General features: G+C 47.5%; 2 protein-coding genes and 1 long non-coding RNA gene across 12 annotated transcripts in view; 2 read left to right on the forward strand and 1 right to left on the reverse strand.

The window, feature by feature from the left end:
• Window positions 1-9,486, forward strand: part of LOC135975998 (uncharacterized) — a 268,614-nt gene extending 259,128 nt beyond the window's left edge. The window contains exon 2 of the long non-coding RNA XR_010593231.1: window positions 5,488-9,486. This is a non-coding gene — a long non-coding RNA (uncharacterized LOC135975998). The remainder of the gene's footprint in view (window positions 1-5,487) is intronic.
• The window catches only part of LOC101953896 (zinc finger protein RFP-like), a 55,870-nt gene extending 46,384 nt beyond the window's left edge, over window positions 1-9,486 (forward strand). For all 3 annotated transcript variants that reach the window (XM_065570158.1, XM_065570156.1, XM_065570159.1), the window contains exons 10-11: window positions 1-71; window positions 396-9,486. The gene's annotated coding sequence lies outside the window, so the exon portion shown is untranslated. The remainder of the gene's footprint in view (window positions 72-395) is intronic.
• Window positions 1-26,307, reverse strand: part of LOC122172788 (zinc finger protein OZF-like) — a 54,951-nt gene that overhangs the window by 5,830 nt on the left and 22,814 nt on the right. For 4 of the 8 annotated variants that reach the window (XR_010593152.1, XR_010593150.1, XR_010593148.1 and 1 more), the window contains one exon: window positions 787-25,374. The exons of 3 other annotated variants lie outside the window; for them this stretch is intronic. The gene's annotated coding sequence lies outside the window, so the exon portion shown is untranslated. The remainder of the gene's footprint in view (window positions 1-786; window positions 25,375-26,307) is intronic. One more of the 8 variants, XR_010593149.1, reaches the window with a different exon arrangement.

Raw genomic sequence — 26,307 nt, forward strand, 5'->3', positions numbered from 1 at the left:
GCCTTCCGGTTTGGTGTGAGAGATCGTTCACGCAGTGCTAGGCAACAGAATTCGGCTTGCAGGCAGCCATGGTAAACCACAGTCTTTTGGCTTTCTTAACCTTCATAACATGTGGGAATGGTTTCAGACAGCAGCACCCTCATTTCCCATACTAAGTACCCTTTGGGTGGGCCATTAAAATGGGTTTGCAATGTAAAAGGAGGGGCTGCGGTTTCCGGGTTAACATGCAGCACAAATGCAAGTAACTCTCCTCCCCCCCATACACAATTCTCTGGGATGATCATTTCACCCCTCCCCCAGACCGCGTGGCTAACAGCGGGGAATATTTCTGTTCAGCCAAGAAGGAATGGGCACCTCTGAATGTCCCCTTAATAAAATCACCCCATTTCAACCAGGTGACCGTGAATGATATCACTTTCCTGAGGATAACAAAGAGAGATAAGGAATGGATATTGTCTGCATGCCAGCAAACACCGGGACCATACGCTGCCATGCTTTGTTATGCAATGATTCCAGACTACGTGCTACTGGCCTGGCGTGGTAAAGTGTCCTACCATGGCGGACAGGATAAGGCAGCCCTCCCCAGAAACCTTTTGCAAAGGCTTTGGGAGTACATAAAGGAGATCTTTCTGGAGATGTCCCCGGAGGATTTCTGCTCCATCCCCATACACATTAACAGACTTTTCCAGTAGCTGTACTGGCTGTGATTGCCAGGACAAATTTATCATTAATCATTTAACATGCTTCCTTTTAAATCATGTGCAATATTTACAAAGATACACTCACTAGAGTTCCCTTGTGTGCCCTCAGGGTCTGGGAGCAAGCCTTGGGTTAGTTCGGGGGTTACTGATTCCAGATCCAGAGTGATAAACATATCCTGGCTGTTGGGGAAACCGGTTTCTCCGCTTCCTTGCTGTGAGCTATCTTCATTATCTTCATCATCATCTTCCTCGTACCCCAAACCCGCTTCCCTGTTGCATGATTGTCCATTGATGGAGTCAAAGCACAGGGTTGGGGTAGTGGTGGCTGCACCCCCTAGCATGGCATGCTGCGCCGCGTAGAAGCGGTATGTCTGCGGCTCTGCCCCAGACCTTCCGTTTGCCTCTCTGGCTTTGTGGTAGGCTTGCCTTAGCTCCTTAATTTTCACGTGGCACTGCTGTGAGTCACTTTTATGGCCTCTGTACTTCATGGCCTTTGAAACTTTTTCTAATATTTTGCCATTTTGTTTACTACTACGGAGTTCAGCTAGCACTGATTCATCTCCCCATATGGCAAGCAGATCCTGTACCTCCCGTTCGGTCCATGCTGGAGCTCTTTTGCGATCCTGGGACTCCATCATGGTTACCTGTGCTGATGAGTTCTGTGTGGTCACCTGTGCTCTCCCCACTGGGCAAACAGGAAATGAAATTCAAAAGTTCGCGGGGCTTTTCCTGTCTAGCTGGTCAGTGCATCTGAGTTGAGAGCGCTGTCCAGAGCGGTCACAATGAAGCACTGTGGGATAGCTCCCAGAGGCGAAAACCATCGAATTCCGTCCACACTATCCCAAATCCAACCCGGAAAGGCCGATTTCAGCGCTAATCCCCTCGTCGGAGGTGGAGTAAAGAAACTGGTTTAAAGGGCCCTTTAAGTCGAAAAAAAGGGCTTCGTCATGTGATCGTGTCCAGGCTTAATTTGATTTAACGCTGCTAAATTCGACCTAAACTCGTAGTGTAGACCAGGCCTGAGTGATCATTTCCAATTGTTTAACCAGACCAGCTTCCACAGCACACTCACTGCTGTGCCATTGTGTAAATGTGTCCATGGCTAAACTGCAAGAATTCCTGCTATTTCTGTTCTGGCTGGAGCATGTTGAGAGTGTGTTTGTGGTTAATGATGTTGCTGTAGATTGTCGTCCATTTCCTGCTTTGATTAATCCTGCCTTAATTCAGACAGTCCCTTTCCCGTCATATTCCCAGAACATCATTGATTACAATAACTGGGGGCAGGTTTTCTCTGGGGCACTAACCTTTGCCACGGTGGGTTTCATGGGAGGGGTAGAGAGGTGTGAACGGTGGGCAGGGCAGGTGTCAGGGGAGGTGTCAGAGAGGTGAGAGGGGTGGGCAGGGCAGGTCTCAGGGGAGGGGCAGATAGGTGTGGGTGGTGGGCAGACCTTCGGGTGGAGGGTGGAGCGGCACGAACAGGACGCAAAGAGGTGTCAGGGGAGGAGAGGAGTGGCCAAAAGGTGGACTAGCTTCTAGCACTCATGCCCAGCCTCTCCAAATGCAAGAGTCATGGGCCACCTATTCTCTGGACCTTCACTAACCAAGTGCCTCCCCAAGCTATGTTGATGGGAGAAGCTCTTCTGTTGACACAGTGCTATCTACACCGGGGTTAGGTTGATATAACTGCATTGCTCGGGGGGTGGGGGGCGTGTAAATTTTGTACACTGGTTGGGAAATTATGCAGTTTGCTCTGTGTATGCAACTGAAATATGTTATGAGGTTGGGAAATGCCCACAACCAGCCTTTCAGGTGCGACTATGGAGAAGCCAGACTCGCTGCTGGCCCATTAAAGGTATCCACACTCCCAAGGACTATCCCAGGAACCGTGTACAATGCAGACTTCTCCAAGATAACACAGAGTCAATGGACACTGCTTGACTCACATCATAGCAAAGATTCACATTTACAGATTCAGACTAACACGGCTACCCCTCTGATACTTGACACCATGCAAGGCACTGCATTTAGCCATATGGAATGGAAATCTATCAACCTCATAAAGAAACTTGCACAAATACAGACAGATATCATCTTCCTTTCCAAATGCAAACTGATGGACATCATACCAAATGGACTGAAGGTGAAAAATCCATTGCTATCTACATACTGCACAGACCACAGTGAGAGATTATGCCATACACTATCATAGAAACTGAGGAACCACCTGATCAGCATCCTATACAGCAAAGAGAAAAACATCAAGAAAGAGCTCTCCAACCTGGAGACTTTCATAAATAACCAACCCTCCACACAAATGGACTTTACTAAAATAAGACAGGAGATCTACATTACACACTTCACCTCTCTACAAAAGAAAAAGGACCGTAAGCTGTCTAAAATTCTACCTGCCACATGGAGCAACAACAGGGGTACCCCTAACTCACCCAGCAATATTGTCAATTTATCCAGCTACACACTCAACCCAGCAGAAGAGTCTGTCCTATCTCGGGGACTCTCTTTTTGTCCCAGCACCCCCACGAACATGATACAGTTATGCGGTGATCTGGAAGCCTACTTTCGCCGCCTCGACTCAAAGAATACTTTCAAGATAACACTGAACAGTGCACTGATACACAGATACCCTCCCACCAACAACACAGGAAGAAGAACTCCACATGGACTCCTCCTGAGGGTCGAAATGACAGTCTGGTCCTATACATAGAATGCTTCTGCCGATGTGCACAGGCAGAAATTGTGGAAAAACAACATCTCTTGCCTCATAACCTAAGTCGTGCAGAACGCAATGCCATCCACAGCCTCAGAAACCACCCTGACATTATCATCAAAGAGGCTGATAAAGGAGGTGCTGTTGTCATCATGAACAGGTCCGACTACCAGAAGGAGGCTGCCAGACAACTCTCCAATACCAAATTCTACAGGCCACTTTCCTCAGATCCCACTGAGGAATACACTAAGAAACTGCACCATCTACTCAGGACACTCCCTACACTAACACAGGAACAATTCAACATACCCTTAGAGCCCCGACCGGGGTTATTCTATCTACTACCCAAGATCCACAAACCTGGAAATCCTGGACGCCCCATCATCTCGGGCATTGGCACTCTCACCGAAGGACTGTCTGGATATGGGGACTCCCTATTCAGACCCTACGCCACCAGCACTCCCAGCTATCTCCGTGACACCACAGATTTCCTGAGAAAATTACAATGCATTGGTGACCTCCCAGAAAACATCATCCTAGCCACCATGGATGTAGAGGCTCTCTACACAAACATCCCACACACAGATGGAATACAAGCTGTCAGGAACAGTATCCCTGATGATGACACAGCACAACTTATTGCTGAGCTATGTGACTTGATCCTCATGCACAGTTATTTCAAATTTGGTGACAATATATACCTCCAGACCAGTGGCACCGTTATGGCCACCCGCATGGCCCCACAATATGACAACATTTTTATGGCTGACCTGGAACAATGCTTGCTCAGCTCTCATCCACTCATGCCCCTTCTCTACCTACACTACATTGATGACATCTTCATCATCTGGACCCATAGGAAGGAGACCCTGGAAGAATTCCACCATGATTTCAACAGCTTCCACCCCACCATCAACCTCAGCCTGGACCAATCTACATGGGAGGTCCATTTCCTAGACACCACCGTACAAATAAGCGAAGGTCACATTAACACCACCCTATACCGAAAACCCACCGACCACTATGCCTACCTTCATGCCTCCAGCTTCCAACCCGGTCACACCACACGATCCATTGTCTACAGCCAAGCACTGAGGTACAATCGCATCTGTTTCAACCCCTCAGACAGAGACCAACACCTACAACATCTTCACCAAGCATTCTCAAAACTATGATACCCACACAAGGAAATAAAGAAACAAATCAACAGAGCCAGACGTGTACCCAGAAGCCTCCTGCTACAAGACAGGCCCAAAAAAGAAACCAGCAGAACTCCACTGGCCATCACCTACAGTCCTCAGCTTAAACCTCTCCAACGCGTCATCAGTGATCTACAACCCATCCTGGACAATGATCCCTCACTTTCACAAACCTTGGGAGGCAGGCCAGTCCTCGCCCACAGCCAACCCGCCAACCTTAAGGATATTCTTACCAGCAACCACGCACCACACCGTAACAACTCTAACTCAGGAATCAACCCATGCAACAAACCTCAATGCCAACTCTGCCCACATATCTACACCAGCAACACCATCACAGGACCTAACCAGATCGGCTACAACATCACCGGCTCATTCACCTGCACGTCCACCAATGTTATATATGCCATCATATGCCAGCAATGCCCCCCTGCTATGTACATTGGCCAAACTGGACAGTCACTACGCAAGAGGAGAAATGGACACAAGTCAGATATCAGGAATGGAAATATACAAAAACCTGTAGGAGAACACTTCAACCTCCCTGGCCACACAGTAGCAGATGTTAAGGTAGCCATCTTACAGCAAAAAAACTTCAGGACTAGACTCCAAAGAGAAACTGCTGAGCTCCAGTTCATTTGCAAATTTGACACCATCAGATCAGGATTAAACAAAGACTGTGAATGGCTTTCCAACTACAGAAGCAGTTTCTCCTCCCTTGGTGTTCACACCTCAACTGCTAGCAGAGCACCTCACCATGATTGAACTAACCTCGTTATCTCAAAATTAAATAGAAGGGTTAAATCAAAAAGCAGATACTTGTTTTATTCCACTTGGAATACAAAGTGTTTGGATAAATCAGGAAAATGTGATATACTAAAGTCTAATATATTTGCTTAAGTAAGAAAAAGAAACTTCATTGGCCAGATTTTTTTTAATTGTAAAATTGTTGTTAAAATTTGCATACCAACAGTCTTTGGAAGCAAGGATATGGAAGGTTAACCCACTCCCCATATTGCACATGGGATCCTTCTGGCTACCTCAGATTTCTAGCCAGAGGGCTGGGGAGGGAGGAAAGCTATTGGACACCAGAGGTTGTACCAAGTGGACTCCTTAAAAGTGGGTGTGCTTGTCCTGGTTTGTTGCTCCAAAGCTCTGTATAGAAGTTATTTTACTGGAAGGGTGTATATGGCATACATTGAATAATAAGACTAATGTACTGTATAATGGCAATGTGTATGTGTTCATTGTTGGGAAAAGGTGTATGAGTGAAGAGTGGAAGTTTCCTTTGTAGGTTAAAAGAAGCCAAAAAGGGGAGAAGGAAAAAGAACAGAATGAGTTAATTGAAAAAAATAGCTAGGAAGCTCAGTCTAAAGATAAGATGCTGGCCTCATTCAAGGACACTGCTACAGCTAAGACTTGGCTGACAACCAAGAAAAGGGGGGGGCCTGAATGTCCCCAAGCAACTATGAGATCTGAAAAACACTGCCAGGCATTAATAAAATGTGTTAGGTTTATTTTCGCACAGATAAAAGAAGTGCTACCCAAAAACCCTAGTAGCCCTGCCATTCATTGAAACAAGAAGACTGAGTCTACTTAAAGTCCATCAAGGAAAGACTCCTTTGGCTCCACACTGGAAAGGCCCTGTTCAAGTCCTGTTAACCACCAACACCACTGTGAAGTGCCAAGGACTACCTGCCTGGACCCATGCTTCTCACTGGAAAAAGACCCCTCCACCTAGGGAGGACTCTCTGACTGATAAGCCTATTTCTCCTTCTAGCTCTGCTGTGCCTTCCGGACAGCAGGAAAATGGAAAAAAAGACAAGTTGAAGTGCTAGTAACCTCTCCCTTGTCCACTGACAGACCTACTGTGCCTTTGGATTTTTCTGGAAGAAGCAAAACCATTACAGGGTGATGTGCTGGTAACCTCTCCTCTGAATGATGCTGAACCACATTGTTTCAGGAAAAGAGAAGAAGGAACACTTGCTTCATTGAAACCACAAAGTCCAGGGATTCCTGACTACAGAAGACATTAAGAACTGACCCTAGTGAAGAAACAAAGAATTATACGCTGGCAGGAAGAAACGTGTGGGACCCATGCTTGGGAACGTGGTATTGATTGGATTTTGGGGTTTATTCTACAGGCTGCACCCTGTTTTTTTGGATAAATCTTTCAGCATGTATTGCCCTCCCTAATTGGATTTTAAATTATGAGTACCAAAGGCACCTTGTTGCCATTGCCCCTGCCATCTCCTCCATTACATTATTACCCCTGTAACACATCCGAATATAGACAATGCCATATATTTGATAAAACCAATGGCCAAGGCCTTCACACGTTAGTGATTTATTTTAATATTGTTTGAAATTTTTTTTTGAAGGTTCAGGATATCCCATATAAATGAAAAATTGAATGGAAAAGAATGGATCAATGGAGATGAAAGTATATGATATCACTACTAGTGAACCCCAAGAATCTGTAATTGCAATTGATGGGTTCTATAGTGAAGTAGATATGATGGCTGTTCCTGGAATTTGCACTGTGTTAAATGAGAGAGGCCCTTATTGTTATTTGGTCACCCAATTAGTGAACAATTAAATGAATACCCACAGAGTTTGTTTTGCCACTGGAAATTTTACCTGCATAGAAATTATTCCAGTGACTAATAATGTTACTTCCGCCCTTAGTTCTATGACCCAGAAGTTGCTGACAGAGATGGTATTGAATATCACTGAGGCTGGGAAGGCATTGAAGTGGGATCTAGCATGTTCAGAAATTCAGGATTTCCTGAATGACCAGCTAATGGCCATTCAGAATGATGTAGAGCATCAGGCTTGGCCCACTGCCCTTACAGACACATCAGGAATACCATCTGATCTGTGGCCATGGAGACATACTTGGAGACTTTCTGGGTGGAAGTGCAGATGTTCTCAGTGCTCCTTCCAAGCATATGGACCGGGTTGGGGGGGTTGTGGGCTCCCACATACCGAATCCTGCCGGGTCCATGGGGAGGATGCACGTGGGATTGGGTAATTCACCGAGATATCTGGGAAACTAGACCTCCTGGTATGCCCAATCGATTTTTAGTTCAGTGCTCCTGGGATTACATCTGACATTGGGATGGGGTTAGGGAGTCAATGGACATTTTGGCTGTTGGAATCCCCACAGCTTCAGTGTGTTAGGTCCAAGGAAAATGGAGTATAGAACAGGTTGTTTGGCCAGCTTAGCCAAAGTTAGGCTAACTGTAGTTGCTGGGCCATTCCTGTCTCTCTGTGAAACATGAGGACATGCTTGCTTGGGCTTCAAAGAATGAGATAAAGGGGGGGCCGTATTCTTGTACCAAATGTACTAGGAACGGTTTGTTTGGACATATGAAGACTTGCAGTCTCCACTCCCTGTTTCTGTTCTTTATCTGTACCCAACTCCCTTTTTTTTCTCCCATCCTCCGGTACATGACGAAAAAGCTGATAAGAAGCTGCTGAGGCATCATGAACTGTTTGTACTGTCAAAGAAGATAGATATGCATGGATATTAGAAGCTTTTGACTAGTAAAGGGGGGATTGGATTGCTTTAACTATGACGCGACGGAACTGTCTATATAATCTCACTAGTTATTGTAATCGTGGCTGGTTCTCTCTGGAGACGGGCCGCTCTCTATTGTTGTGTGCACCCTTCAATAAAGAGCTTGTATTGGACCTTGCTGGTGTTGCCTGTCTCTCACTCTGCGGTCAGACAACGAACCGTGCCGTCTGGGTTAAAAAGTCCCCGACAAGTGTATCCGTAAACTGAAGCCAGGAGCAGTTGTTACTCTTCATGACTACATTTGCTGGGAGGGTAGAGGACAAGGAACTACCCTGACATGATCAAGCTAATGATAGCTGTGTGTATGTTAAAGCCACCACATTGCAAGACATACATTTTAATCTCATTACCACTTCAGGCAATCATATTATTTACTGGCCTGCAGATAGAATTTTGCAAGTAGCCCTTAGGTTCCAGATATTCTTTAATTGGACTAGTTTAGTACCTGATCGATTTCAAAGTTTGCTTTCACTTTTACCAAAGGTTCAGAAAATCTCTGAAATACAAGGGCAAATTCACATGCTTCAATATATATATTAAGTTGAAAAGTATGCCTTTCATACAGCTTATAGAGTGTCCACTTTATGTACTAAGTATGATGTATTGTGTTTTATGACTAAGACTGTACAACAACCCCATCATATTATTGCTATGGGAATATTATTGTTTGTGTTGGTGTTAATTAGTGTAGGAGTATGTTATTGTTGTTGTAAAGGACGTAATAATAGTAATACCTTTCATGTCCATGCTAATCATGCATTGTCATTACATCTAATCAAAACCCTTAAGGTTGAAGCATCTGAAGTAGAATCTGAATTCAAAGACTTAATGCAAATAGAGGCTTGAAAACGTTTGTTGTACTAATAGTACAAAAGGGGGCGTTGTGGAAGCAGAGAAAGAACTGACAGGAAGGGGATGCAATGTATGACAGTTCGTTAGCAAGAGTCAGGCTAACTGTAACCCTAATAACATGAGATTTGTAGAAACGAGGAATGTGTGAGGCGAGTGGGAAAGAACTGTGTGAGACGTTGTTGCAACCTTGTGTAGATAATGTGTAGATAATATGGAATGTAGACTAAAAGTCTACATTAGTGAGCAAAACAAATATCAGAATGACCTATGTATAAGCAAAATGCAGCTGTTGCTTATTATTGTCTGTAACAAAAGGTATAAATGCTTGCTGTAATTGTTTACCTGTTGAGAGACCTGTTTAGCTCTCACCCTCTATGCAATTGCTTGAGAAAATAAAGTATCTGACTTGCTGTACCCAAACAAAAAGTGAGAACTCTGTTATTCTCCGACAGCCTGCTCCCCCCACCGCCAGCTCACCTACCTGCCCACCTTCTGCCACTGCCCCTATCCCCACCGCTGGCTCATCCTCACTCCCCAGCCTGCCCCTGGCCTCTTCACCACCCTGCCCAGCTACCGGCTGGCCAGCCAGCCAGCCAGCCATTAGCTTGTCCCACCCCATCGCTTGCCTACTTACCCCCCCCCCCCGGGCCGCACAGTGAGCCCATGTGGGCCACATGTGACCCGCGGTCCATATGTCGTGCAGGCCTGAGCTAGATCATATCACTACAACTGTCCCTGCTCTAGGTGGGCAACTATTCTCCACACTTCTAGTGATGTCTCTTCTGACAAGAGAGGGGGCGTGTGTGTTAGGACTATTAAGCATTACTGCTGGCTACGTAGGGAGAAGAGAAGACCCCCGAATGAAGAAAACAAATTCTGCAGACTATAGAATCTATGATGTGACTGGGCAGTGAGTGGCAATCTACAAATGCCTGTCTCGTTGCTCTGCCGGGGTTTTGGACAGAAGACAGAGCAGATGATAGGCAAATAGCCTGGAGGCCCTGCAGTGCACCTGTTAGTATACTAGAGTTTAGCATCCCATTAATCAGTCACAAAGTGGGGCTGTGTGTAAAATACTCATTTAAACGAATTTCAGCCAGGCCTGGCAGAGCATTAAAAGACCTAATGCTGAACGCATCTGGTGTGTATAAGCAAGCTCTGTAGCCAGTCCCTGTCTAGTACAGAGGAACATCATTATCTTCAACTCAATGGCATTTCTCTTATTGTCCGTGGTTGGGTCAATCAGATGTGCTGATGCATTTGTTTTTGAATATGATAGTCTATAATTTTCATTCACAAACACAGTGCACAAAACAGAGATCAAATCTCATGGAGCATAAATGAAGGTACCTCACATTCAGCAGAATGTGGCATATTAGAGATGAGATTTGCACTTCCGAAGACAGACAATGTCAGCTGGGAGGGGAGTGTAACATTGACCAACCAGCTTTACACTCCCATACATTCTGGAACTTTGTCACTAGTGCCTGTGTAATTTAAACCATCCCACACCCGACTCCCTACCAGCCTCCACCTATGCCTGACAAGCTCAGCTTGTGTTAGGATTCTATCAAAGAGAGCATTGAGTTCCAGCAAGCATTTTTGACTTCTTCAAAGGATTTTCTTGAAAAGTGTGTGTTTGTGTGTGTGTGTGTGAGAGAGAGAGAGAAAGAGGATGTTTGTGAGTAGCATGTTTGGTCACTAATATTACAACACTAAAAACAAAAGTAACAGGAAGTTTCATAGCAGCATTTCCACCTGTGTGGAGACACCCCAATGAATATCTGTTCCATCGCATTAAGCACTCAGCCAAAATTACCTAACGTCCAACTTCTTCACAAACCTTCAGTTGAGCTCTCTATAGGAGGGAGCTTCTAGGAATTGGTATTCCTGGCTGCAGGTTGGGTCTGGCTTCCCCCAGCCTTCGGATCCATGTAATGCATGATCCCAAGGGGAGCCATCTCCTAGAGCTTCCCCATGTCCCGTGGAACTCAGGACAGTGAGAAACATGTAAGTTATCTGTAAGGTGAAAATTTATGTAAACCATGAAAACATTTCTCCTTTAGTTGCAGTAGAGGGAAGCCTAATAGTTCCTATAAGGCCAAATGTTGGTATTTCTGTGGATGTCTGCTTATACAGGGAAATTGACAGTTTATATTGATATCAGCAATTTCTGGGTATCATTTATACAAAGATGTGCTCTTTAATAGTCTATCAAATTTATCATTCAGCAATGTAGTATCTGCTCACTTTTATCAATGTGTATGTAGAGAGGATATCAATTATTCTCTGAATTCACACATGGGCATGGTCCTCCCCTCCTCTTGCCCTGCCCTCGGTTGCTCTGTGGCATTTAAGCCTTTCCTTAGAGCTGTCAGCAACAGCTGCCTCTGCTCTAGGGCCCAGAGGAGGAAAGATGTGCTGTCTCCAGCCTCGGACTCTCTCTCCCTCCTGTCTTTCCCTGACTATTAAGCCTGGCCCTGGTACTGCTTCCCTTAAGTGCCGTGTAGGGAAGAGGGAGAGCATGGCAGCTGCAGTTACAAGGACCAAATTGTGGGCATCAGGTGAAGCAGCAAGAAACACAACCATCAGGTCAACCCGCAGGAATCTCACATCAGACTTAAATTCTAGGGCCCCAACCTATTGAACCAGCCAGACCAAAGACCTAGCTCTAGTGGGCATCAGTCACCCAGCAGGAAGGAAAGAAAACCTCACTTTAGTGCACCTAGGAACAGGGAAGTCAAGCATGTTGAGGCGTTACAACAAACCAACATAGCATCAGAAGGTCCCACTGAGATTTGAACTCAGATTGCAGGATTTAGAGGCCTGAGTGATCACCATTACACAATGGGACCTATAGCCATTGTTTCTTCAGGAGTTCTGTGACCCTCAGATGGTCAGTTTGCACTCTGCATTCATTGCTTCCCTCCACTTGGTTCCTCTCTTGGGACTCTTTCTCCTCCCCTTGACATTGAACCCAGCCCTTGTTGCTGCTAACACCAACTGGCAGAAGGCCCTATAAGTGCCCTGCCTGAGGGGAGGCCAATGCATGTGGTGGGCCATAGGCACCACAGGTTTTAACGCTGTTTGCTTCCTTCCCCATGCCTCTTACTTAGCCTATATGGAAGTACACCTATGGCTGCGGATATGAATTTGTGGACACAGCATTGTGCAGTGGGCTTCCAAGACAGCCTGTAATTCAGCAAGGAGTTTGCAGCTGGGCCTGGCCTGGAGGCAATCTTCTCTTCACACAGCAGATGGGGGATGCACTGGGACCAGCTCCTGGCTCTTTTTTGTGAACTGGTTCCCCATGAGGACACACCAGAGATCACTGCAATCTACATAGGGAACAACCACCTGGAATTATTCTCCAGGCCCCAGCTGATTTGGAAAGTTAAACATGATATTGCACAACATGGCCCTATAGTTCTAGGTCCCAAAAGAAACAAATGGGAGCAGGGGAAGAGAGAGCACAGAGAAGAGAAGGAGAGATGGGATAGAAAAATGTCTCTAGAGCGGGAGCAGCTGGAGAGAACCAAGGAGTGCAGTGGACAACAGGGGCAGGAGGTTTGTAGAGATTTTGGTGGTGCCCAGAACGCACAGAGCCTGCCCCCCCAAACTCTACCCCCACATGCCTAAGGCTCTGGGAGGAATATTGGTTGGGGGGGGTCATCTCGAGTGCAGAGGATTTGGGTGCAAGCACTGGGAGTTTGGGTGCAGAAGGGGTGAGAGGGTGGGCTCTGGGAGGGAGTTTGGGTGGGGGAAGGGGTCTGGGCTACAGGCTCTGGGATGGAGTTTGGGTGCTGGGTGCAGGGTTTGGGCTGGGACAGGGGGTGGGGGTACAGGCTGGAGCAGGGAGTGTGTGTGCAGGCTCTGGGAGGGAATTTGGTGGCAGGAGGCAGGGTGTGGGAGGGGGTGGGGGTGCAGGCTCTGGGCGTTGTTTGGGAGCTGGAGGAGGTGTGTGGGAAGGGGGTGAGGGTGAAGGCTCTGGGATGGAGTTTGGGTGCTGGGCGCAGGCTCCAGGCTGGGGCAGGAGGGGATGAGGGGTATAGGCTTTGGGATGGAGTTTGGGTGCAGGCTCTGGGAGGGAGTTTGGGGACAGGAAGGGGTGCAGAGGGAGGAGGTGCAGGCTCTGGCCTGGGGAAAGTAGTGAGGGGGTATAGGAGGGGGGTGCAGGCTCCAGGAGGGATTTTGGGTGAAGGCCCCTGCCTTAGGCAGGGGCTGGGGGTACAGAAGGGCTGAGAAGCATGTAGTCAGTCATTTCATAGGGCAGAATTTTAAGGCTATTAAGATTTGGGGAACTATTCTTCCTAGCATCTTCCCTTTGTAGATTTCAGAGGCGTTCACACACTCACACCCACTGAGCCACCCTGTTACACCCCAATCTAAAAAAAGGAACAAAACATTTCTAAGATTATAAGGGGTTGGATCTCTGCACCTCTCGGTCTTTGGATTCACCTGGAGCAGGAACTGTAGCTGCAGTTTAGGAACCAGGTAATCGCATAGGTGGTCCAGCACTTCGGGCTAGCAGGCTTTTCAGGTACATGGAGATGAGTGAAGGCTGCATAGTCTGTAGACATTGTGCTTCATTCCCCAGAGGGGATCAGTCCTGAGATCCTGGCAGTCAGTCTCTCTGAGGCTATGTCTACACTGGCAGAGGTACAGTGCCGGGAGTTACAGTGCTGTTCAGAGAGCGCTGAAGGGAAACCGTTATTGTGTTCACACTGTCAGCTGCCTGCGCAATAGCGTGTTCACACTTGTGGCACTTGCAGCGGTGTTCAGAGCGGTGCACTCGGGGCAGCTATCCCACTGAGCATCACTTCCTCTTCTGCCGCTAAATGTCGGGAGAGGGCAGAGGGGGTTGCGGGGCATCGTGGGTCCTGTCTCAATGCCCCGTGGTGCATTGCTTCCCATCCCAGAAATCCCTGTGCTTCCATCCACATTTGGCCCCCTCGTTCAATGGTTGGTGTACTGCGCATTCTACCTCTTCGCGCTGCAGGAATGGATCCAACACAGGTGACCAATATACTACGTGTCACGAGTGGCACTGGAGTTGTTCCTTAAAGTACAAAAGCCGAGGAGTTCAACATTGATCTCACCACATATAGTGGCTATGACATGAAATTGCTTGTGGCATTCACGGAGGTGCTGACCACAAGGGAACGCCACTTTTGAGCTCGGGAAACAAGCACTGAATGGTGGGATCACATTGTCATGCACATCTGGGATGATGAGCAGTGACTGCAGGGCTTTCGGATGAGGAAAGCCACAGTCATCCATCTAGCCCAGTGAGCTGCCTGAGAGTGACCAGTGCCAGATGCGTCAGAGGGAATGAACACAATAGGCTTGTTGACCTGCAAGGTGAGAGTCTTTCACCCTTACCTTTAACTTTATTGTTGTCAATTCCTACTTATCCTATCTTACCACACCTCCCCCGAGATCTCTGGGCAAATCAGGTGTGAACCACTCCTTTGATACAGATGTATCCTAATCCAGCTGAATAGAGGCAGACTTTGGGCCAATGTCAGTTTGGAAAAGGCCCGCTTAACCCAGCAGGTTTCTCAAAGTAGCTGTTGCTGTGAACCGCATGTAGTGTGGAGTGTGAACCCCAAAGATATCAAACATGAAAGAAACACAAGGCCAGTTCTGAGGAGATTTCCAGATCCAGGCCTGTGGGTTAAACAGCTGTGCTCAAAAGAAAAAGGGGCCTCAGCACCTATAAAAATAACTGGTTGCAAAAACAAAACAAAAATTACATTAAAAAAACAAACAAACAAAAAACTCAGAAAAGCTACCATCACACATCCATCACCATTGCAGATTTTGACATCTCCTGCCTGCTGTGACATCTTTGCTTTGCAAACAAGAGACACGGAGAACTCTGTGGCTGTTACCCTCTAACTGGGTCACTCACTCACTCAGTCATGCCCATCACCCCAATCGGGGTATGGGCCGCCAACCACAGATCTCCAGAGTCCTCTATCCTGGGCCATTTGCTCTAGCTGGTTCCAGGTATAGCCTATTTTTAGGTTATCAGCCTGAAGGTCACGTCGCCAGGAAGATCCAGACCTTCATAAATAGTTGTCTTAGAAGGATTCTCCAGATCCGCTGGCCAGACACAATCAGCAGCAGTAACAGCAGCATCTAACTGGGTAAAAGGTTCCAAATCTTGTCTCAAATAATTTTCCTCTTAACAGAAGATTTAAAATTTATCAAAATAAATTCCATTTGAAATAGAAATAATTACAGTCTATACTAGGTCTCTATTCTCTTACATGCTATTTCTCTCACATATTCCCCCACTCTAATTCCTTTTGTTTTAATTTCAAGATTAGCCACTATTTCCTATATAGTAGGAAGGGGAAGGGAGAGAACTAGAAGAAAACCTGAATTATATTGTAACACTGAAAGTTATCACATAATCAGCCTCTTACGTTACACTAATTAACTTCATGTTTAATTTAATTGTCACTGGTAACAACTTATTCAAAGGTTACAAAATATAAACTCATAGGGCAGTTTTCTCTTAATTCCCATTTCCACCCAGTCAGCTTTGTGTGAAGTCACATTCTACAATAACCTAGAAGCCTTCCATTTCTGTGAGTTCATTTCATAGATTCAAGGACTGGAAGGGACCTCGAGAGGTCATCGAGTCCAGTCCCCTGTCCACATGGCAGTATCAAATACTGTCTAGACTGTCTAATTGCTTCCTGGGTCTTCTCCCAGAAGTGTGGGTGGAAGGGGTCTCACACTATGTGGGAAAGCTGCATCATGAGAAAAACCACCTGTGCTCTATTTTTGCATTTTTTAATTTTTCAGAGTAGCAGGAGGTGGAGAAGTGATACAAATGCATTAGACTGCCTAGCAAAACTAAGAAACCAAACCACAGACTCTGGCCTCAGCACTCACATTTCCTGCAATCTGAACTTGGAATCTGATACAGTCCCTCACTGGCTACCACCATTTGCCCAGCATGGAAGTGCTTCTTGTCCAACAAGGAAGCCAGACTGGGACCCATAGGCATGGAATGGCTCTGAAAGAATCAGTTGTTGCCTGGGAGTTTGCCTGGGGGGAGTTCCCACAGAGTGTTTTTGCCTTTCAGGCTTCTGTGAGAATACAATATCTGAAGACACTTTTAGGCCTGGTCTACACTACGAGTTTAGGTCAAATTTAGCAGCGTTAAATCGAATTAAGCCTGGACATGTTCACACGACGAAGCCCTTTTTTTCGACTTAAAGGGCCCTTTAAACCGGTTTCTTTACTCCACCTCCAAAGAGGGGATTGGCGCTAAAATCGGCCTTTGTGGGTCGGATTTGGGATAGTGTGAACGGAATTCGATGGCATTGGCCTCCGGGAGCCATCCCACAGTACTTCATTGTGACCGCTCTGGACAGCACTCTAAACTCAGATGCACTGACCAGGTAGACAGGAAAAGCCCCGTGAACTTTTGAATTTCATTTCCTGTTTGCCCAGCGTGGAGAGCACAGGTGACCGTGCAGAGCTCATCAGCACAGATAACCATGATGGAGTCCCAGGATCGCAAAAGAGCTCCAGCATGGACAGAACAGAAGGTACGGGATCTCCTCGCCATATGGGGAGATGAATCAATGCTAGCTGAACTCCGTAGCAGTAAACGAAATGGCAAAATATTAGAAAAAGACTCAAAGGCCATGAAGGACAGAGGCCATAACAGGGACGCACAGCAGTGCCGCGTGAAAATTAAGGAGCTAAGGCAAGCCTACCACAAAGCCAGAGAGGCAAATGGAAGGTCCGGGGCAGAACCGCAAACATGCTGCTTCTACACGGAGCTGCATGCCATGCTAGGGGGTGCAGCCACCAATACCCCAACCCTGTGCTTTGACTCCATCAATGGAGAAACACACAACAGGGAAGAGGGTTTGGGGTACGAGGAAGATGAGGATGAAGACAATGAAGATAGCTCACAGCAAGGAAGCGGAGAAACCGGTTTCCCCAACAGCCAGGATCTGTTTATCACTCTGGACCTGGAACCAGTAGCCCCCGAACTCACCCAAGGCGTGCTCCCAGACCCTGAGGGCACACAAGGAAACTCTGGTGAGTGTACCTTTGTAAAGATTACACATGATTTAAAAGCAAGTGTGTTTAATGATTAATTTACCCTGGCAATCGCGGCCAGTACAGCTACTAGAAAAGTCTGTTAACGGGTATGGGGATGGAGCAGAAATCCTCCAGGGACATCTCCAGAAAGCTCTCTTTCATGTACTTCCAAAGCCTTTGCAAAATGTTTCTGGGGTGGGGGAGGCTGCCTTATCCCATCCGCCATGGTAGGACACTTTAACACACCAGGCCAGGAGCACGTAGTCTGGAATCATTGCATAACAAAGCATGGCAGCGTATGATCCCAGTGTTTGCTGGCATGCAGACAACATCCATTCCTTATCTCTCTTTGTTATCCTCAGGAGAGTGATATCATTCATGGTCACCTAGTTGAAATCGGGTTATTTTATTAAGGGGACATTTAGAGGTGCCCGTACCTGCTCGGCTGAACAGAAATGTTCCCCGCTGTTAGCCACGCGGTAGGGGGGAGGGATGAAGTGATCATCCCAGAGAATTGGGTATGTGTGTGTGGGGGTAGTTGGGTTTGTGCTGCATGTTAACGTGGAAACCACAGCCCCTCCTTTTACATTGATATTACTATTTTAAATGGCCAACCCAATGGGTGTTCGGTCTGAGAAATGAGGGCGCTACTGTTTGAAACCATTCTACATGTTAAGAAGGTTAAAAAAGCCAAAAGACTGTGGCTTACCGTGGCTGCCTGCAAGCCGAAATCTGTTGCCTGGCACTGCTTGAGTGATCTCTCACACCAAACTGGCAGGCCCTCAATATAAGAGTTAAAATGCGACCTTGTAACCAAGCACATGTGCTGTGTTATGTGAACAGCAAAATTTAACATGGAAGAGTGTACCCAGTGTTCTCTAAAATGTATCTTCTTTAACCACTTCTCCCTTCTCCTCCACCAGCTGCAAATGTTTCTCCTTCACAGAGGCTAGAGAAGATTAGAAGGAGCAAACGGCGGACTCGGGATATGTTCACGGAGCTCCAGATGTCCTCCCATGCTGACAGAGCACAGCAGAATGAATGGAGGCAGTCAATGTCAGAATGCAAAAAAGCACAATATGAACAAGAGGAGAGGTGGTGGGCTGAATTGCGGGCTAAAGAGAGCAAGTGGCGGGCTGAAGAGGATAGGTGGCATCAGCTTGCTGAAAGAAGGCAAGAGTCGATGCTCTGGATGCTGGAGCATCAAACTGATATGCTCCAGCGTATGGTTGAGCTGCAGGAAAGGCAGCAGGAGCAGAGACCACCGCTACAGCCCCTGTATAACTAACAGCCCTCCTCCCCAAGTTCCATAGCCTCCTCAACCAGACGCCCAAGAACGCGGTGGGGGGGCCTCCGGCCACCCAGTCTCTCCACCCTAGAAGATTGCCTTCAATAAGTGTTAAAGTTTTAAACTGCAGTGTGTCCTTTTCCTTCCCTCCTCCCCCACCCCTTCTGGGCTACCTTGGCAGTTTTCCCCCTAGGAGTGTGACGAATTAATGAAGAATGCATGAATGTGTAATAACAATGACATTATTGCCTCTGCAAGCGGTGTTCGAAGGGGGGAGGGGAGGGTGGTTAGTTTAGAATGGAAGTAGAGTAAACCGGGGAGGGGGGGCGGAGGGTTCATCAAGGAGAAACAAACAGAAGTTTCACACTGTAGCCTGGCCAGTCACAAAACTGGTTTTCAAAGCTTCTCTGATGCGCACCGCACCCTGCTGTACTCTTCTAACAGCCCTGGTGTCTGGCTGCGCGTAATCAACGGCCAGGTAATTTGCCTCAACCTCCCACCCCACCATAAATGTCTCCCCCTTACTCTCACAGATATTGTGGAGCGCACAGCAAGCAGCAATAACAATTGGAATATTGGCTTCGCTGAGGTCTATCCGAATCAGTAAACTGCGCCAGCACGCTTTTAAACGTCCAAATGCACATTCCACCACCATTCGGCATTTGCTCAGCCTATAGCTGAACAGGTCCTGACTACTGTCCAGGCTGCCTGTGTATGGCTTCATGGGCCATGGCATTAAGGGGTAGGCTGGGTCCCCAAGGATAACGATAGGCATTTCAACATCCCGAACGGGAAGAAAGTCCCTTCCCCCAGCTTTTGAAACAGACCAGAGTTCCTGAAGGCGCGAGCATCATGTACCTTTCTGGCCATCCCACTTTGATGTTGGTGAAGCATCCCTTGTGATCCACCAGGGCTTGCAGCAGCATTGAAAAGTACCCTTTGCGGTTTATGTACTCGGTGGCTTGGTGCTCCGGTGACAAGATAGGGATATGGGTTCCGTCTATCGCCTCACCACAGTTTGGGAATCCCAGTGCAGCAAAGGAATCAAGTATATCCTGCATGTTTCCCACAGCCACTACCCTTGATATCAGCCGGTCTTTAATTGCGTTGGCTACTTGGATCACAGCAGCCCCCGCAGATTTGCCCACTTAAAATTGATTCCCGACTGACCGGTTAGCTGTCTGGCGTTGCAAGCTTCCACAGGGCTATCGCCACTCGCTTCTCAACTATTAGGGCTGCTCTCATCCTGGTATTCTGGCACTTCAGGGCAGAGAAAAGCACGTCACAAAGTTCCTTGAAAGTGCCCTTATGCATGCAAAAGTTTCGCAGCCACTGGGAATCGTTCCACACCTGCAACACAATGCGGTCCCACCATTCTGTGCTTGTTTCCTGGGCCCAGAATCTGCATTCCATGGCATGAACCTGCCCCAGTAACACCATGATTTGCACATTGCTGGGGCCTGTACTTTGTGAGAGGTCTACGTCCATGTCAATTTCCTCATCACTCTCGTCGCCGCCCTGCAATCGCCTCCTCAGCTGGACTGGTTTTGCTTTGGCATGTTCTGGCTCTGCATATACTCCAGGACAATGCGTCTGTTGTTCATAGTGCTCATAATTGCCACGGTGAGCTGAGCGGGCTCCATGATCCCAGTGCTGTGGTGTCTGGGCTGAAAAAAGGCGCGAAACTATTGTCTGGCCGAGGGAGGGAGGGGCGAGTGATGACATGGCTTACAGGTACAGTGAATTAAAATCAGAAAGGTGGCTGTGCATCAGGGAGAAACACAAACAACTGTCACACAGAATGGCCCCCCCAAAGATTGAACTCAAAACCCTGGGGTTAGCAGGCCGTTGATTTCATGGAGGGAGGGGAAAGCAAATGAATACAGAACAAATCTGGTCCATCTATTTTTTACATCTTAAGCTGGCAGCAGATGGTGCAGCATGACTGTTGGCTACCGGCATCTTCTGGGTGCTTGGCAGAAGATGCTGTATTACGACTGCTAGCCATCATCGTCAAGACAGTTCAATAGGACTGCCGGGAGGGCTGAGTCTCCAGGAAAAAAAACATGTCTGCCCAGTTGCCTCTGATCGAACTCACTGCAGAATATGATGATGATGGATACCAGTTGTAATACACCATCTACTGCCAAAAGGCAAGGAGCTGCTGCTTTGTAGCAATGCAGCCCCACGTCTGCCAGCACCCAGATAGCTGATGACAGTTACAAGTCATACTGCACCATCTACTGCCAAAAGGAAATTAGCTGCTGCTGTGTAGCGATGCAGTACCACGTCTGCTGGCACCCAGATGACATATGGTGAGGGTGAGCTGAGCGGGCTCCATGCTTGCCGTGGTACTTTGTCTGCACAAGTAACCTAGGTAAAAAGGCACAAATTGATTTTCTGCCATTGCTCTGATGGAGGGGGAGGGGTCTGACGACATGTACCCAGAACACCTTGCGACACTGTTTTTGTATCATTCAAGCATTGGGATATCAACCCAGAATTCCAATGGGCGGTGGAGACTGTAGGAACTGAGGGATAGCTACCCACAGTGCAACGCTCCAGAAGTCGATGCTAGCCTCGGTACTCTGGACACGGTCCGCCGACTTAATGCACTTAGAACATTTTATGTGGGGAGACACACAATCAACTGTATACAACCGATTTCTATAAAACCGGTTTCTATAAATTTGACCTAATTTCGTAGTGTAGACATACCCTTAGAAGGAAGACATGGATACTGAGTGATCAGCTGTTGTGACCTGCACAGGATGTGCCATGTTTGTCTTTCTCCCAGAGGATAGAAGCAACCTTGTCTGTAAAAAGTGCAAACTGGTCTCCTTATTAGAAGGTTATAGGAATAGAGATGCAAGTATGAACCTTGCGTTGCATCAGAGAAAATGAAGACTTCCTGGACAGAAGTCAGTGTTTGGTTCTGGAGGGACAACATACTGAAGAAGCAGAGAGGGCAGTGTAGAACAGGGAACAAAACTGGCACCATGTGACCTCCAGAAGAAGAATGAGGAGAACCCATGTACCCCCAATGCAGATAGAGGTAAGAAACCGTTTTCAGGCTCTCTGCACAGGTTCTACTGCGGCAAATGATTTTGAAGAGCAATCTAGGGATCAGAAGGAGACCCCATCGACCAGAAGGCATGAGATGCATTGTCCTAGGGATGGGGGTTCCATGACCACCACTCCCAAGAGAAGGAGACGGGTGGTGGTGGTCGGAGACTCCCTCCTAAGGGGGACAGAGTCATCCATCTGCTGACCAAGTGTGCTGCTTGTCTGGAGCTATAATTCAGGATGTGACCGAGTGTCTGCTGAGACTGATCAAGCCCTGGGACCGCTAGCCCTTCCTACTTCTCCATGTGGGCACCAATGATACTGCCAAGAATGACCCTGAGCAGGTCACTGCAGACTACGTGGCTCTGGGAAGAAGGATAAAGGAGTTTGAGGTGAAAGTCATGTTCTCGTCCATCCTCCCTGTTGAAAGAAAAGGCCCAGGTAGGAACCATCGAATTGTGGAGGTAAATGCGTGGTTACACGGGTGGTGTCGGAGAAAGGGCTTTGGATTCCTCGACCATGGCATGTTCTGGGAAGAAGGATTGCTAGAAAGAGATGGGAAGAGCATCTTCACAGGCAGCCTTGCTAACCTAGTGAGGAGGGCTTTAAACTAGGTTCACCAGGGGATGGTGACCTAAGCCCTGAGGTAAGTGGGAAAGTGGGATACCGGGAGGAAACGCAAAGAGGAGGATGCAGTGGGGGGCTTCCTGATTCATACTGAGAAAGCAGGGCAATCGGCTCCTTATCTTAGGTGCATGTAAATGAACACAAGAAGCCTTGGAAACAAGCAGGAAGAATTGGAAGTCCTGGCACAGTCAAAGAACTATGATGTTACTGGAATATCAGAGACTTCATGGGGCAGTTCACATGACTGGAGCACTGACATGGATGGGTATAAACTGTTCAGGATGGACAGGCAGGGGAGGAAAGGTGGAGGAGTTCCACTGTATGTAAGAGAGTGGTACGATTGCTCAGAGCTCCAGTATGAAACTGGACAAAAGCGAGTTGAGAGTCCTTGGGTTAAGTTTAGAAGTGAAAGCAACGTGGGTGATGTTGTGGTGGGTGTGTGCTATAGACCAGTAGCATGAGGTAGACAAGGCTTTCTTCGGACAACTAACAGAAGTTTCCAGATCACAGGCCCTGGTTCTCGTGGGGCACTTCAATCACCCTGACATCTGCTGGGAGAGCAATACAGCAGTGCACAGACAATCTAGGAAGTTTTTGGAGAGTGTTGGAGATAAGTTCCTGGTGCAAATGCTGGAGAAACCAACCAGGAGCCATTCTCCTCTTGACCTGCTGCTCACAAACAGAGAAGTATTGGTAGGGGAAGTAGAAGTGGGTGGCACAGCAACCTGGGCAGCAGTCACCATGAAATGGTTGAGTTCAGGATCATCACAAAAGGAAGAAAGGAGAGTAGCAAAATACGGACCCTGGACTTCAGAAAAACAGACTGACTCCATTAGGGAACTGATGGGCAGGATCCCCTGGGAGTCTAAGATGAGGGGGAAAGGTGTCCAGGAAAGCTGGCTGGATTTTAAGGAAGACTTATTAAGGGCACAGGAACAAACCATCCCAATGTGCAAAAAGAATAGCAAATATGGCAGGCAACCAGCTTGTTTCAACAGTGAAATCTTCATTGAGCTTAAACACAAAAAGGAAGCTTACAAGAAGTGGAAACTTGGTCAGATGACTAGGGAGGAGTATAAAAATATTGCTCGAGCATGCAGGGGTGTAATCAGGAAGGTCAAAACACAACTGGAGTTGCAGCTAGCAATGGATGTGAAGGGTAACAAGAAGGGTTTCATAGGTATATTAGTAACAAGAAAAAGGTCAGGGAAAGAGTGGGACCCTTAATGAATGGGGGAGGCAACCTAGAGACAGACGTGGAAAAAGCTGAAGTACTCAATGCTTTTTTTTGCCTCGGTCTTCACAGACAAAGGCTATGTCTACACTATGGGATTAATCCGAATTTACAGAATTCGAATTTTGGAAACAGATTGTATAAAGTCGACTGCATGCAGCCACACTAAGCACATTAATTCGGTGGTGTGCATCCATATACCAGGGCTAGTGTCGATTTCCAGAGCGTTGCACTGTGGGTAGTTATCCCATAGCTATCCCATAGTTCCCGCAGTCTCCCCCGCTCATTGGAATTCTGGGTTGAGATCCCAGTGCCTGATGGGGCAAAAAACTTTTGCAGGTGGTTCTGGGTACAGCTTCACCCCTCCCTCCACGACAGACAACTGTTTTGTGCCTTTTCTCCTGGGTGAACACAGCAGACGCCATACCACGGCAAGCATGGAGCCCGCTCAGCTCAAGACAGCAGTCATGAACATTGTAAACACCTCACGAATTCTTGTGCAGTTTATGCTGAACCAAGACCAGAAAAATGAGGTGAGGAGGAGGCGGCGATGGCAGCGCAGCGACAAGAGTGATGAAGAGATGGACATGGACACAGAATTCTCTCAAACCGCGGGCCCCGGTGCTTTGGAGATCATGTCATTAATGGGGCAGGTTCTATCCATGGAACGCCGATTCTGGGCCTGGGAAACAAGCACAGACTGGAGGGACCGCATAGTGTTGCGGGTGTGGGACGATTCCCAGTGGCTGTGAAACTTTCGCATGCGTAAGGGCACTTTCATGGAACTTTGTGACTTGCTGTCCCCTGCCCTAAAGCACCAGAATACCAGGATGAGAGCAGCCCTCACAGTTGAGAAGCGAGTGGCGATAGCCCTGTGGAAGCTTGCAACGCCAGACAGCTACCGGTCAGTAGGGAATCAATTTGGAGTGGGCAAATCTACTGTGGGGGCTGCTGTGATGCAAGTAGCCAAAGCAATCACTGAGCTGCTGCTATGAAAGGTAGTGACTCTGGGAAATGTGCAGGTCATAGTGGATGGCTTTGCTGCAATCGGATTCCCTAACTGTGGTGGGGCAATAGATGGAACCCATATCCCTATCTTGGCACCAGAGCACTAGGGTACCCAGTACATAAACCGCAAGGGGTACTTTTCAATGGTGCTGCAAGCACTGGTGGATCACAAGGGACGTTTCACCAACATCAACATCGGCTGGCCGGGAAGGGTTCATGATGCTCGTGTCTTCAGGAATACTACTCTGTTTAAACGGCTACAGCAAGGGACTTACTTCCGGGACCAGAAAATAACTGTTGGGGATGTTGAAATGCCAATAGTTATCCTTGGGGACCCAGCCTACCCATTAATGCCATGGCTCATGAAGCCATACACAGGCAGCATGGACAGGAGTCAGGAGCTGTTCAACTACAGGCTGAGCAAGTGCAGAATGGTGGTAGAATGTACATGTGGACCTTTAAAAGGTCGCTGGCGATCGCTACTGACTTGGTCAGACCTCAGCCAAACCAATATCTCCCTTGTTGTTGCTGCTTGCTGTGTGCTCCACAATCTCTGTGAAAGTAAGAGGGAGACCTTTATGGCGGGGTGGGAGGCTGAGGCAAATTGCCTGGCTGCTGATTACGCGCAGCCAGACACCAGGGCAATTAGAAGAGCACACCAGGAAGCGCTGCGCATCAGAGAAACTTTGAAAACCAGTTTCATGACTGGCCAGGCTACAGTGTGAAATTTGTGTTTGTTTCTCCTTGATGAAAACGTGCCTCCTCTGATCTTCCTGCCGCCACCTCTCATCTCGAGCGTCTCTCCTCTCCTCACGTTGGTCCCTCATGTCCTCACGTTCACTGGCATCTTTCCTATACTTTGAAACCGTGTCCTTCCACTCATTCAGATGAGCTCTTTCACTGCGGGTGGATTCTATGATTTCCACGAACATCTTGTCTTGCGTCCTCTTTTTCCAACACCTTATCTGAGATAGCCTTCGGGAAGGAGGAGGGAGGCTTGAAAAATTTGCAGCTGCTGGAGGGAGGGGAAAAAAGGAGAGAATTTTTTAAAAAGATACATTTTACAGAACAATGCTTATACTCTTTCATGGTGTACAACACTATTCACATTACATAGCACATGAGATTTCTGTGCAAGGTCGCATTTTGCCTCTTAATATTGAGTGCCTGTGGCTTTGCTGCTAGAGATCACAGACGCAGGTCCGGGCAACAGAATTCAGCTTGCATGCGGCCATGGTAAGCCATTGTCTTTCAGCTTCTGCGCCCTCCTTTCCCACATACCAAGCAAAGCCAGTTGACTGCTGTGGTTTTCCTGTTAACCTTCAGTAGCAGAAAACAAACTAACCCCCCCGCCGTCCAATTCTCTGGATGATAGCTTTACCCCTCCCCCCACCGAGTCGCTGGTATCAGGGAAGATCCCTGCTAGCCAAAAGTGAAAAGCTCAGGGCCATTTTCCACCCCCACCCCCATGCTTGGCTAACTGCAGGGAAGGATTTCTTTTCAGCCACAGGCAAACAGCCCAGTAGGAATGGCCACCTCTGTCCCCTTAATTAAATTCCCGTATTTCAACCAGGTTACCATGAGCGATATCACTCTCCTGAGGATTACACAGCGAGATAAAGAACGGATGTTGCTTGAATGCCAGCAAACACCTGAACCATACGCTGCCAGGCTTTGTCATGCAATGACACCAGATTACTTGCTACTAGCATGGCGTGGTCAAGTGTCCTACCATGGAGGACGGAATAAGGCTGCACTGCCCAGAAACCTTGTGGAAAGGCTTTTGGAGTACCTCCAGGAGAGCTTCATGGAGATGTCCCTGGAGGATTTCTGCTCCATCCCCAGACCCGTTAACAGACTTTTCCAGTAGCTGTACTGGCCGCAAATGCATCCCAAGTCCTCAGGGAAAAGTAATCATTAAAAAAAAGCTTGCTTTTAAACCATGTTT

The sequence above is a fragment of the Chrysemys picta genome, chromosome 16 (genome assembly GCF_011386835.1).
Source record: "Chrysemys picta bellii isolate R12L10 chromosome 16, ASM1138683v2, whole genome shotgun sequence".
Taxonomy (NCBI): Eukaryota; Metazoa; Chordata; order Testudines; family Emydidae; genus Chrysemys; species Chrysemys picta.